The following is a 13,619-nucleotide window of genomic DNA, read 5'->3' as shown; positions in this document are numbered from 1 at the left end:
TGATGCAGTAAGAGTAAACTTTTATCCGTGTTCGACAAAAAAAACACTCCTGTCCGTGAAAGGACTAATGATAGTCTGATGGGGAAATCGCACATAATTTGTATCAGACCTAGTAATAACTTCGAGTTTGTTTTGCTCAATAACGATGTATGTTTAATCGGTTTGATACGATCGTTTTGGTTCCCAGTTTGAAACTGAAACCAGACCGACGCCCTTGAGAATCGCCTAAAACCGGCGGGTCCAATCCAGTCCGGGCAATTTCGATTGGAGTGATTCCCGTTACACATCCCTAGTCCTAGTAAGGTTTATAAACACCCGTAAATACATCCTGTTAAGGTTTGCGGGGCGATTTCGCTTAATCGGGACACAGGCGTTACTGGTAAATGGGATAATTGGTTTGATCCGATTGATTTGGTTCTCCGTTTGAAATCGGGAACCAGACCGATGCCCTTGAGAATCGCCCAGAACGGCGGGTTCAATCCAATCCGGGCAATTCTGATTAGAGCGGTTCCCGTTACACATCCCTAGTCCTAGTAAGGTTTACAAACACCGGTAAATACATCCTGCTAAGGTTTATGAGGCGGTTTCACTTAACCGGGACACAGGCGTTACTGGTGAATGGGCATGTCCAGTAGTGGACGCCTCCAGAATCACCTCCCTTTGCTTTCGGTGTCCCCTCCTACTCCTCAGTCTCCTCACCTGCTCCCGCGCCACTTTCTCCAACCCACTCTACTTCTTCTCCGCCGACGGCGACGGCGACAGGATCCGACCAACAACGCCGGTCAGAGCAGAGGCATCCGCTTTCCGTCGCTCTCTACGCCTCCGTCGGCTCGAAGCAGATCATTTGCGAGAGCGGTTGCCACGGCTTCAGCGTCCTCCGAAATGGTGAAAGCTGTTAGGGTTCATGAGTTCGGTGGACCTGAGGTCTCTCGCCTCCTCCTCTCTCTCTCTCTCTCTCTCTCTCTCTCCGCTTTTGCTTTGTAGGATAGAAAATGGGTATTCGTGTTGACTATTGAACTTCTCTGTTTGCTATCATCCATTTGTTTGAGTTCGTCAGGTTCCCTCAAAGTCTTAAATTTAGCTTTCTGTTATACTTTAGTGAGCAGGAGTTTGGGGCAGTCCAAAGTTACAATCTTGACTTTGATCGGGTGATGGGTTAATTGGTGATACACTTAGTCAGCACTACTATAGGTACGGGAATTGACATTGAGAACGATGGATGTACCGGGTCGGGTATTTTCTCGAAATCAAAATCCGAAAATTTGATAGCAATTCGCGTACAATTGTGCAGCCATAGGCCCTCATGCACCGTCTCTGATCGTTGCTAAAGGTGCATCTTTTGATAGCCGTTATGCAATTGTGTGTAGGTCTTAAAGTCGGAGGATGTGGAAATAGGTGAACCCAAGGAGGGAGAGATTCGCGTGAAGAACAAAGCCATTGGGGTCAACTTCATCGATGTTTATTTCCGTACAGGGGTATACAAGGCACCCACCATGCCCTTCACACCAGTTTTGTTTGCTGTGTCCCCTGTCAGAATTAGATGGACTTAATGCATCGAGCATGATAGTGATTATTGTGGCTTGGAATTGATTATAGTATTCGTCTAAGTCATTGTTGACAATTTGAAAAGGCCCAGAGAATGTCCTTTGGTTTTAAATGAATATTTGAATTCTTTGATCTGTTTTCAAGTCAATGCATGCTCGTGTTTGATCATCCATGGCGACATTGCGGTGTCCCTTTTGCTCTTTTGTGTTTTTATCATTAAGGGGAAATGATATCTCATGAGTCATGACTTCTGCTCACTCTCTCTTATATCGCTGGGTTTGTCTGCAGTTCCATGGTTACGTGAATTCCGAACTTGATTTGTTGAAGTACTTGACTTATATGAGACGAATTAGAGTTACCTGTTTGAGATGTCATAGTAGCATTCATGATTAAGCAGTATTCTCTAATTGTTAACTAAGGTTCTGGAGTCAAGTTTTTCCGTTTGTCAGCTGACTATTTTAACTAAAAAATATCACATCTACTCCAGAGATCATGCTTGAATAGACAATTGATCCACTGAAACATTTGTCAACTTGTGCAATGTCTGCAATGGTAATGGTGTCTTTGTGGAGATATACAAACTTGTTTACACTTTATTAAGTGTTGATAATGGATTCATCTTGCTGATGATGGTATAGCATGTTGAGTGGATTATACGTCAGTGGATGGTATCCATCTGTCGCAGGCATGGAGGCTGTCGGTGAGGTAGTAGCTGTGGGACCTGGACTAACAGGCAGGAAAGTTGGAGATATTGTAGCCTATGCTGGCGATCCAATGGGCTCATATGCTGAAGAGCAAATTCTCCCAGCAAGTAAAGTTGTGCCTGTTCCTCCTTCTATTGGTCCAGTTACTGCCCCATCAGTCATGCTGAAGGGCATGACAGCTCAGTTTCTCCTCCGCCGCTGCTTTAAGGTTGGCTTTATACTCCTCTTACAGCGTTTGTATGTGCAAGAACATTAATATTTATCATAGATATATATATGTTGGACAATAGATGAAGTAATTGGTGATGCTTTGCTTTTAAGGTGTTACCTACATACATACAATAGATGATTTTGTATCTTCTTTTTTCCCAAGTGTTGGATGGAAAGCAGCCTTGTACTCTCCCCATTTAAGGCTTGACTATTTACTTTGTTTTAAGGTTGAGAATGGAGTTGGATCCCTATTGTGCCAATGGGCTAATGCCCTTGGGGCAACTGTCATTGATACCGTCTCAACTAAAGAAAAGTCAGCTCAAGCTAAGGATGATGGTTGTCATCATGCTATTATCTACACGGAGGAGGATTTTGTTTCTCGTGTTAAGGAGATTACATCCGGCAATGGGTTGATGTTGTGTATGACTCGGTAGGAAAGGACACGTTTCAGGTAATTCTGTTAAATGTCCTGTTGGTTTGCACTCTATCATGATTTACTGTAGAATAGAAAAGTGTTTTCCTCCACCATCAAGAAAATGATTTCCTCTTCTTGTCATCACTTCTCTGAAATTGGTCAAAATTTTGAGGAGAGTCCATTTTAGTGTTTGAGCGTGGTACTTTGTCTATTTCAAGTTAGATTAAATCCTTCTGGAGACTAGCAGAGACTATTTCACATTGCAGCATGCTTTAGGAATTTAGTTGTTGTTCAGAAGTCTAATCCCTCGACAGTTTTCTATTGTTGGAAGAATCTGTCTGATTTAACCAGGGTTTAGCAGATAATTACTTGTAAACATGCTGCATGTGGATTTTGTCAAAGTGGCTTGATCTGATGCTTTGTCTAGATCGTGTCGTGGGTACAAATGAGGATATTAACTGTAAAGCCGAGTGTTACTTTCGTATATGTTCTAATAAAAAGTTTCACAAGACTTATCCATCATGCAGGGATCCTTGGGGTGCTTGAAGATTAGGGGCTACATGGTGAGCTTTGGACAGTCCTCGGGAATCCCAGATTCAGTCCCATTGCCGGCTCTTGCATCAAAGTCCCTCTTTTTGACAAGGCCTAGCCTCATGCAGTACACCATCACTCGGGACGAGTTGCTGGAAGCTGCTGGAGAGGTATTTGCCAGTGTCGCCTCGGGCATCCTAAAGGTTCGCGTGAATCACACATACCCACTGTCCGAAGCAGCAAAAGTACATGCCGATCTTGAAAGCCGGAAGACATCCGGGTCGGTAGTGTTGATTCCATAGGGAAGGCAAAGCAGTTAGGTCCTGTGTCTTAATGGTTATCAAGGTTACTCGTTGTGCCGAAGCTCGAGCCCCAAATAAATAAGTTTTCTATGTCTGGATATTTCTCTTTAGATGATTAGCAAGGGCTCCTTCCTTCCTTTTTTTTTTTTTGGGTCATATCCTTCCTTCCTTGGAACAAATGTGATTCGCTCAGACTTGTAAACATTCTCAAATATTAGAAAAGATGTGTGTTCTGCTTGCCAGTTAAGAACATTGTGATTGTTTCTGGATGGTGCTCCTCTCCTGTTGTCTCCATAGATGTTGGAAACATGTATTTCCATTGTAACGCATGGACGAAAATATCAAATCTGACCACATTTGAGAAATTACTTATTTATTGAAAAAAGAAAATCACTCGCGTGAAATTATGAACACATTCGAGAAACTGCCCATTTATTAAAGATGATCAAATCATTTTGCTAGAATAAAAGAATAACATAGAGCAAAAAATTACAAACTATGGATGAACGAACGGTAAAAATTTCAATCAAATAATTTGCAAACTACGATCAAATCAGCTGAAGATAATGATTTTTCTTCTAACGGCTATGTATTTTCTTTTAGGAAGTTTCTCCAACGGGTTGATTTGGGGATCAATCCTACGAAGACTGTCCAACGGATAGATTGGAAATAGAGGAGTATAAAAGGAGTGCAAACGTCGTACAAGTAGAAAAACCAGAATCGAGAATTCCAAAGTCTAAAAAGAACTTTGATCTTACATACTTGTGATTACTGTATTCCACGTTGTTACTTTAAAAAGAAAATTACTTGAGTGAAGAGTATACGTGGTAGTGCAATCTATCATCTGAGAAGCACTGCTCTTGTAATCTCTTGGTGATTCAATAGTAAAACACAGCCAACAAGCTACCAGCGTGGAGCTTGATAAAGCCGAACCACTATAAAGATCTGTGTGCAGTATTCTCTATCCCTAAACTTTCATTTATTGTTGTTGACATTATACTACATACATATCTGTCAAACGAGTTCGTTAAAACATCATCATAGTCATCAGACGCAATCATCTGACGACAACTTATATACAAGTTTGTCATACGCATCCATCTGATATTGATCATACGAGTTGTTGACCTCGACTATATTCATTCCGCACGTTTAAATCATCCAATTTGGTTAAATCACCTATTCACCCCCTCTAGATGATAGCACTAGCCGTAACAATTGGTATCAGAGCAAGGTGCTCATTTTTCTTTGAAGTGTTATTTTACTTCTGAGCTAACGATTCTTGATGGCTAGTAATGCTGAGTGGGGTCACAACAACAGACCGCCTTATTTCAATGGAACTGAGTACAGTGTCTGGGAAAACAAGATGAAGACATTCATCTTGGGAATAGATCATGATATATGGGATATCGTTGAACATGGAATCATTCCAAATGTTTCAACCGAAACAAAATCTCCATAAACTTCAAAAGGGCAAAATGAGACATCTTCTGACGAAGAAATCAGAGAGCAAATCAAACCTCAAGCTCTACCTCTCTCGGCCAAGGAAATTTCCAAAAGGATCTATCTGGATGCAAAGATCAGAACGGCCATATACAATGGTCTAGCACGTGTTGAATATAAACGAACTGCAAATCTCAAAACTGCAAAAAAAATTTGGGATCGTCTCAAGCTCGTTCATGAAGGAACAGAGAGAGTCAAGGAGACAAATCTCAACATTCTCCTTGGGCAGTACGAGTCCTTCACCCAGAAACCAAATGAAACAATTTCCGAGATGCAGAGCAGATTCACTGAGATTGTAAATGGGCTTGAATTCCAAAACAATCCCATCTCAGAACCTATGAAGGTGAACAGGTTGCTAAAAGCTCTCTCAAAAGAGTGGAACAACATCAAAGTTTCTATTCGAGAAACTCAGGGGATCAGACCACTCACAGTGGATGAACTTATCGGAACTCTTCAATCCTATGAAACTGAAGAACCCAAAGGTAAAAAATCCATAACTTTAAAAACTAACATTGATTTTGATGACACAGATTCAGATGAAGAGTTGGCTCTAATGGTCAAGAAACTGAGAAAGATGGCAAAGAAGGTGAAGATGAATAAGTCAAAGAAGCAATTTAGAAATTCTAAGCCATCAAAAGCTAAGAAGCTAAACTTTCAGAAGAAATCGAGTACCGAAGATAAAGAAAACAAGGACGTGATATATTTCCACTGCAAAAAGAACGGACACATAAAGCCTAAATGTCATCTTCTCAAAAAGAACAAAGGAAAGTATGAACGATATAAGAAGGCTTTCAAAGCTGAAACATGGAGTGACTTAGATGATGATGAAAGTGAACAAGAGTATGCCAATATCTGCTTGATGGCAAATTCAGACTTAGAATCAAGTTCTGATGAAGAAGACGAAGTAAGTAATTCTAAAATTCCTGAAGCAGTTACAAATTATATTGATGAGTTAGTCTTTGTTAATAAAACTGCTTTCAAAAAGATTTTTGTATTAAAGAAGGAGATTTTGACTTTAAAAAGTGCGACTCAAAACAAGGATATTGATGAGTCAATTGCATATGAAAATGAATGTTTAAAAAGGGAAAACAATCCCTTAAAACAGCAAGATATTTCGCAAAAGGATAAGATTGATTTTTTGCAAAAAGAATTTAATCTTATTAAGGAGAATAAAGAATTTCTTGAAAATTTCTTGAACAAAAAAATGATTTATTGAAAAAGGAAATTTCTGATTTGAAAAATATTTCTAAGGAAAGTTTTGATCGTATCTCTAAAGAAAAAGAACTTCTGAAAAAGGAAATTTCAAATACAACCAAGAAATTCTCAATGGGTTCGAAAAATCTTCAACATATTTTGTCAATTCAAGTTCTCTATTATAATAAATCAAGGTTGGGTTTTAAGAAAAACACTGAATTGAAAAATGCTTTTCCCAATGTCAAAGAAAGACTAAAGAAAAGACCCTCCAGATTCATGTATCAAAATCACTTTCAAAAGTAGTTTGTGAAATTCAATGGTCAAATTTCCCTTAAGTGCTCAAATTGCGGTGATACAAATCACTTTAAGAGTGATTGTCCTAAGGTTTGGAGACCTGTTCAGAGAGACATTCTGAGAATGAAAATGGACCCAAGAAAATATGGGTACCAAAGAAAAAAGTGAGTTACTTATTTTTTGCAGGTATCAAAGAAAAGAAAGAACAAGTGGTACCTTGACAGTGATTGCTCAAGACACATGATCGGAGATCCTCTGAAATTCATCCAGTTAGAAAAAATTAAAGGGGGAAGCGTATCTTTTGGAGGCAACAACAAAGGAAAAATAATTGGCAAAGGAACTGTCAGAATAGAAAATCTCATCATCAATAAAGTCTCACTAGTTGAAGGTTTGAACTTCAATCTAATTAGTATTAGTCAATTATGTGATATTGGTTACAGAATTACTTTTCAAGAAAACAAATATTCCGGGATAAGTAAAGACAACAAGTAATCATTTACGGGTCGAAGACATGGGAACATTTACCTACTAGACACGAAGTCTAATGACTTACAAAGTCTCGTTTCCATAAAAAAAGAATCTGATCAGTGGCACAAGAAGCTCGGACACATAAGTGTCAAGTTGATTTTCCAGAATAGCTTCAAAGAAACTTGTTAAATGACTGCCAGAACGAAAAATCAAGAGCATTGAGTTATGTTCAGCTTGCTCTAAAGGTAAACAGATAAGAAGTTCCTTTAAATCAATAAATTATCTCAGCACTAATCGAGCTTTGCAGTTGCTTCATATGGATATTTTTGGACATACTCAAACTTTAAGTCTTTGAGGTAAGAAATACGATTTAGTTATTATAGACGATTATTTAAGATTTACTTGGGTATTCTTTTTGGCTCATAAAAGTGAAACATTTGAACATTTTTCAAAATTGTCCAAAAAGGTACAAAATGAAAAAGGTTATACTATTTCGAGCATTAAATCTGATCATGGAAGAGAATTTGAAAAACAAAATTTTTCTAATTTCTGTGATGAACATGGTATTCAACATATTTTTTCATCTCCCTATACTCCTGAACAAAATGGAGTAGTTGAAAGAAAGAATAGAATTTTGCAAGAAATGGCTAGAACTCTACTATTTGAAAACAAAACTCCAAAACATTTTTGGGCCGAAGCTATTTCAACAGCTTGCTATATTTCAAATCGAATTTTTTCAAGACAAATTCTTGAAAAGACCCCTTATGAATTGTTCAAAGATTAAATTCCTAATATCTCTTACTTTCGAATATTTGGATGTAAATGTTTTATTCTAAAAAATCCTAATGATCGTGTTGGTAAGTTTGATGAAAAATCAGATGAAAGAATTTTTCTTGGATATTCATCTGCAAGCAAAGCTTACAGAGTATACAACAAAAATACTCAAACAGTCGAAGAATCATTGAATGTCAAGTTTGAGGATTCAATTCAGACTCAACAAGATGACTCTGACACTGAAAATCCAGTATCTGAAGAATCTGACAAAACATTTGATGAACTTACGGTAAGTGAAAGTGATCAGAATCAAAGATCTGATGAAGCTTAGGAATCTTCAAACCAACAAGATAATGAAGAATCATCAAATTCCGATGATGAAAACGATGAAAGATTCAACAAAAACTTGAAGCATAAATCCAGTCATCCCAAAGATCTCATTATTGGAAATTTAGATGAAGAGATCAAAACCAGAGCAAAAGCAAAAGAAGTTATAAATACGTTGGCTCTCATCTCTGAAGTCGAACCAAAGAATGTTGAAGAAGCCTTAAAAGATGAAAGATGGATTGAAGCCATGCAAGAGGAATTATTACAATTTAAGATCAATCAAGTATGAGAACTCGTTCCTAGACCCAAGAATCACTCGGTTATTGGAACAAAATGGGTATTTCGAAATAAACTGGATGATCAAGGAAAAATCGTCAGGAATAAAGCGAGACTTGTGGCCAAAGGATATTCACAAGAGGAAGAAATAGATTACGATGAAACATATACTCCGGTGGCCAGGTTAGAAGCAATAAGAATTTTACTAGCTTATGCTTGTTTCTGTGATTTTAAATTGTTTCAGATGGACATCAAAAGCGCATTCTTGAATGGCTACATCAAAGAGAAAGTATATGTAGAACAACCTCCACGTTTTGAAGATCCTCACAAGCCTGATCAGGTATATACTCTCAAGAAAGTATTATACGGTCTCAAACAAGCACCACGTGCTTAGTAAGAAAGACTAAGCAGCTTTCTGATACAAAATGAATTCACAAAAGGTAATGTAGATACTACCATATTCATAAAAAAAAAGGTAAAGATATTTTAATTCTTCAAATTTATGGAGATGATATTATTTTTGGCTCTACAGATGAAAAATTGTGTAAGAATTTTTCCAAAATGATGCAAAGTGAATTTGAAATGAGCATGATGGGTGAGTTAACTTTCTTTCTTGGCTTACAGGTTAAACAAACAAATAATGGCACATTTCTTTGTCAAGAAAAGTATGCTAGGGAAATTGCGAAAAAGTTTGGTATGGTAAATTACAAAAAGACAGAAACTCCAATGTCATATTCCATTAAACTAGACAATGATGAAAAAGGAAAATCAGTAGACAAAAAATGCAAAAGTACACTAGAAGTGCCATAACTTGTGTACGGCAATCACTTTGGTGCCATAACTTTTTTGCGGATCACTTTGGTGCCAAGTCGGAGGAAAATCGATCACTTTAGTGACTCCGGCCAAAATTCCGGCCAAAAAGCTGACCAGGCATTTATATTAAAAAAAATGATCTAACTTATACATGGTGGAAATTACGTGGCTTTTTTTCGAATTTTTTAATTTTTTTCAAAAAAAAAGTTGCAGCAGCGGCGAGGGAGCCCTCGCCGCTGCTGCCGCCAACCCACCACCGCCGGGAAGGGCCGGCGATGGTGGGCGCAGTGGTCGGCGAGGGTCGCTGGCCCCTGGCCGGGGCCTCGCCGAGCCTAGGGAGGGCCGAATCCGGCGACCTTCGCCGAGCCCGGCGAGGGCCGGATCCGGCGAGGCGAGTACCTCGGCGAGCGAAGCGAGGTCTCGCCTCGCCCGGCGTCCGGCGAGGCCGACCTCGCCGTCGCACGGTCGCGACGGCGAGGTCTCGCCTCGCCCGGCGAAGGCGAGGCCGCGCCTCGCCCGGCGACGGCGAGCCGCGCCTCGCCGTCGCAACCTAGGCGACGGAGAGGTCTCGCCTCGCCGGACGAAGGCGAGGCCGACCTCGTCGTTGCCTGGGTCGCGACAGCGAGGCGCGAGGTCTCGCCTCGCCGGACGAAGGCGAGGCCGACCCAGGCGACGGCGAGGCGCGAGGTCTCGCCTCGCCCAGCGAAGGCGAGGCCGCGCCTCGTCGTCGCGACCCAGGCGACAGCGAGGTTTGGCCTCGCCTTCGTCCGGCGAGGCGATACCTCGCCGTCGCTTGGTCGCGACGGCGAGGTCTCGCCTCGCCGGATCCGACCCTTGCCTACCACCGCCGGGCCTTCCCGGCGGTGGTGGGTTGGCGGCAGCTGCGGCGAGGGCTCCCTCGCCGCTGCTGCAGGTTTTGTTTTTTTAATAAAATTTAAATTTTTTTTAAAAAAAAGTACACGTCAGCGGGCTAAACAGCATTGTTTTTGGTTTTTAATGCTGACTGGACCTCTTCGGCGAGCTGTGTCAGCGCCACATCAGATTTCCGGCGAGCCATGTCAGCATTGGCACTAAAGTGATCGATTTTCAAAAAAGTTGGCACCAAAGTGATCCGAAAAAAAGTTATGGTACCAAAGTGATCGCCGTACACAAGTTATGGCACTTCTAGTGTACTTTTGCCCAAAAAATTATATAGAAGCATGATTGACTCACTTTTATATTTAACTGCTTCAAGACCAGATATTCTGTTCAGTGTTTGTTTGTGTGAAAGATTTCAGTCAGAACCAAAGGAATTTCATCTTACTGCAGTCAAACGAATTATCAAATATGTCGGTACCAATCCTACACTTGGGTTGTGGTATCCAAAGGGATCAAATTTTACCCTCATTGGATATTCTGATGCTGATTATGCTGGTTGCAAGATAAACAGGAAGAGTACTTCCGGAACGTGTCAATTGTTAGGACACATGCTTGTTTCATGGTATTCAAAGAAGCAACAAATCGTAGCTCTTTCTACAGCAGAAGCAGAATACATCTCCCTTGGAAGTTGCTGTGCTCAAATCCTTTGGATAAAACAACAATTGAGAGACTTCAACGTCAAAAATTCAACTGTGGAGATCAAGTGTGGCAATACCAGCGCTATTAATCTGATAAAGAATCATATTCTGCATTCAAGAGCTAAGCATATCGATATTAAGCATCATTTTATCCGTGATCATGTTTTAAAAGGAGATATTAATGTTCAATTCATAGACACTAAACAACAATTAGTTGACATTTTTACAAAATCTTTAGAAAAGAAAAGTTTCGGGCTTATTAGAGATAAACTAAACATCATTAACCCGCTATATTGAGCTGTGCAGTATAACCTCACATTACATCTGATGACTTATTTGATCAATCACCTATTTGAAGCGTTTGGTTTTGGCGCGTAACTCATCTTATAAAAGGTACGTATCTCTCATATATTTGAATGATATTGTTAGGGCTAGTGCTATCACCTATAGGGGTGAATAGGTGGTTTTACAAATTAAATGATTTAAACATGCAGAATGAATATAGTCAAGGTTAACAACTCGTATGATTAATATCATATGGATGCGTATGACAAACTTGTATATAAATTGTCGTCAGATGATTGCGTCTGATGACTAAGACGATCTTCTGACGAACTTGTTTGACAGATATGTATGCAGTATAATGTCAGCAATAATAAATAAAAGTTTAGGGATAGAGAATACTGCACACAGATCTTTATAGTGGTTCGGCTTTATCGAGCCTACGTCCACTCTCCACGCTGGCAGCCTGTTGGCTGTGTTTCACTATTGAATTACCAGAAGATTACAAGAGCAGTGCTTCTCAGATGATAGACAACACTATCACGTACACTCTTCACTCAAGTAATTTTCTTTCTAAAAATACAACGTGGAAAACAGTAATCACAAGTGTATAAGATCGAAACTCTATTCAGACTTTGGAATTCTCGATTCCAGTTCTTCTTTTCTTGTACGACGTTTGCACTCCTTTTATACTCCTCTACTTCTGATCTATCCATTGGACAGTCTTTAGAGGATTGATCTCCAAATCAACCCGTTGGAGATTCTTCCCAAAATAGGATGCATAACCGTTAGAAGAAGAACCATTATCTCCGAGTGATTTGATCGCCCATACAATCAAATCAAGGTTTCCATAAGTGTAGTTTTTCGTGTTTGAGGAACGATCTTGTGATTACCAATTAGGATATCTTAAAATATCAATTTGATTATCCTGCATAAACTTGCCAAAAATAACACTCATTGAATCTGACGAGTAATTTTGAGTCTGATGACAAAGTCCTTTCATCGACTAAGTCTAATGACTCAGTATCTACCTGTATCAAATAACTTAAGTGTAATTCTGGTCAGTAACATACAGGTTTTGTCATTCCTCAAAACTCATTAAGGATTTTTCTCAACAATCTCCCCCTTTTTGATGATGACAAAACTGTCGTATATATAACTATCTGTAAATAGTCAATTCAGATGATATAACTTTCGAAGCATAAAGCATTGTTAAGCTTTGAAATCAATATATATCAATTTATATTTTGCCGCTTTTATACTTGCAGTCATATCTTCTGCCGCTATAATACTTCTCCCCCTTTTTGACATCAGCAAAAAGGATAAACAGCATAATCAATAAAAATGCAATAAGAGTTGAGTATAAAAGTCAAACAACCACTGTCGAATCATAAGTCAATGTTCAAAGTTCACACCAAGTCAAACACATAACAAAGATCAATATTGAAATTTGAGACAAAAAGTTCAGAAATGATAAGTTGGGAAAAGATGTGATCAATTTTGCTAATTTTATGGAGGTGCTGAGGGTCATGCGGGTTCAGATGAAGAAGTTCCAAAAGGTACAGATAGGACATGCACTTGGACAAGATGGAAACTAGAAATTTGGTTTAATCGTTGCTCAATATGTGATGAGAGCTGATGAATCTGGCTTGCAGTGTTAATTGCTGCAATTTGTACATCAGTTCTAACTTGAGCCTTCAAATTGTTGAATCTTGCTGCCATCAAGTCCTTGATCTCCTAAATTCCTTCTTTGAGTTCATTGCGGAGTTCCCAAACTTCATTCTGAAGTGCAGCTTGTCTCCATCTTATATCGGTAATAGCTGCATGTTCTGACATGGATGAGGAGATATTATATCCAAAAGGAGTATGAGTGGTCTGAATGTCAACAGATACTGCTTCCTTCCCTTTGCCTCTTGGTTGAGCTTCAGATGGACTATTTTCACAATCATTTCCTTCAAGGGGAAAGTCTGCAAAAGCTGCTGCTGAAGGAGTTGCTTCTTGTGCATTCTGATTGTGGTCCTCCTGTATGTCAGGCAGAGTAAAATTATTGTCCTCAACATCTTGAGCATTTTCTTCTTCAAACTCCTCCTGCATTTCAGCTAGATTAATGTTATTTTCCTCATCATTGTGAGCATTTTCTTGCGCAAACTCCTCATGCATTTCTGCTTCATGATCATGTTCAAACTCCCCCTGTCTCCTATAGGGTTCTTCCTTAGCTACTTTCTCGGCAGTGGCCATTGTCTCTTGCTGATTTTCCATGACTACTTTGTTGATGATGTCACTAAGTGAATTCATCAAGTGTTCCTCCTCTTCTTGCAGTCGCTGAGTTTCAAGCTGAGTGGCAGCATGTCTGTCTGCACGGGCTTTATACTTGGCATCTTGAATAGTTAGCCATTGCATAAACCTTGACTCCTCAAGGCTTCGT

General features: G+C 39.6%; 1 protein-coding gene and 1 pseudogene across 1 annotated transcript in view; one reads left to right on the top strand and one right to left on the bottom strand.

Annotated features, from left to right (window-relative positions):
- The window catches only part of LOC115687526 (hexose carrier protein HEX6-like), a 50,966-nt gene that overhangs the window by 10,316 nt on the left and 27,031 nt on the right, over positions 1-13,619 (bottom strand). The window lies entirely within an intron of this gene.
- On the top strand, positions 619-3,807 carry LOC115663286 (uncharacterized; annotated as a pseudogene).

This window comes from Syzygium oleosum, unplaced genomic scaffold (genome assembly GCF_021117445.2).
Source record: "Syzygium oleosum isolate NSW1041296 unplaced genomic scaffold, Sole_v2.1 Sole_v2.25, whole genome shotgun sequence".
NCBI classification, from domain to species: domain Eukaryota; kingdom Viridiplantae; phylum Streptophyta; class Magnoliopsida; order Myrtales; family Myrtaceae; genus Syzygium; species Syzygium oleosum.
The sequence above is the reverse complement of the archived record's forward strand: the minus strand, read 5'-3'. Positions and strand labels throughout refer to the sequence as shown.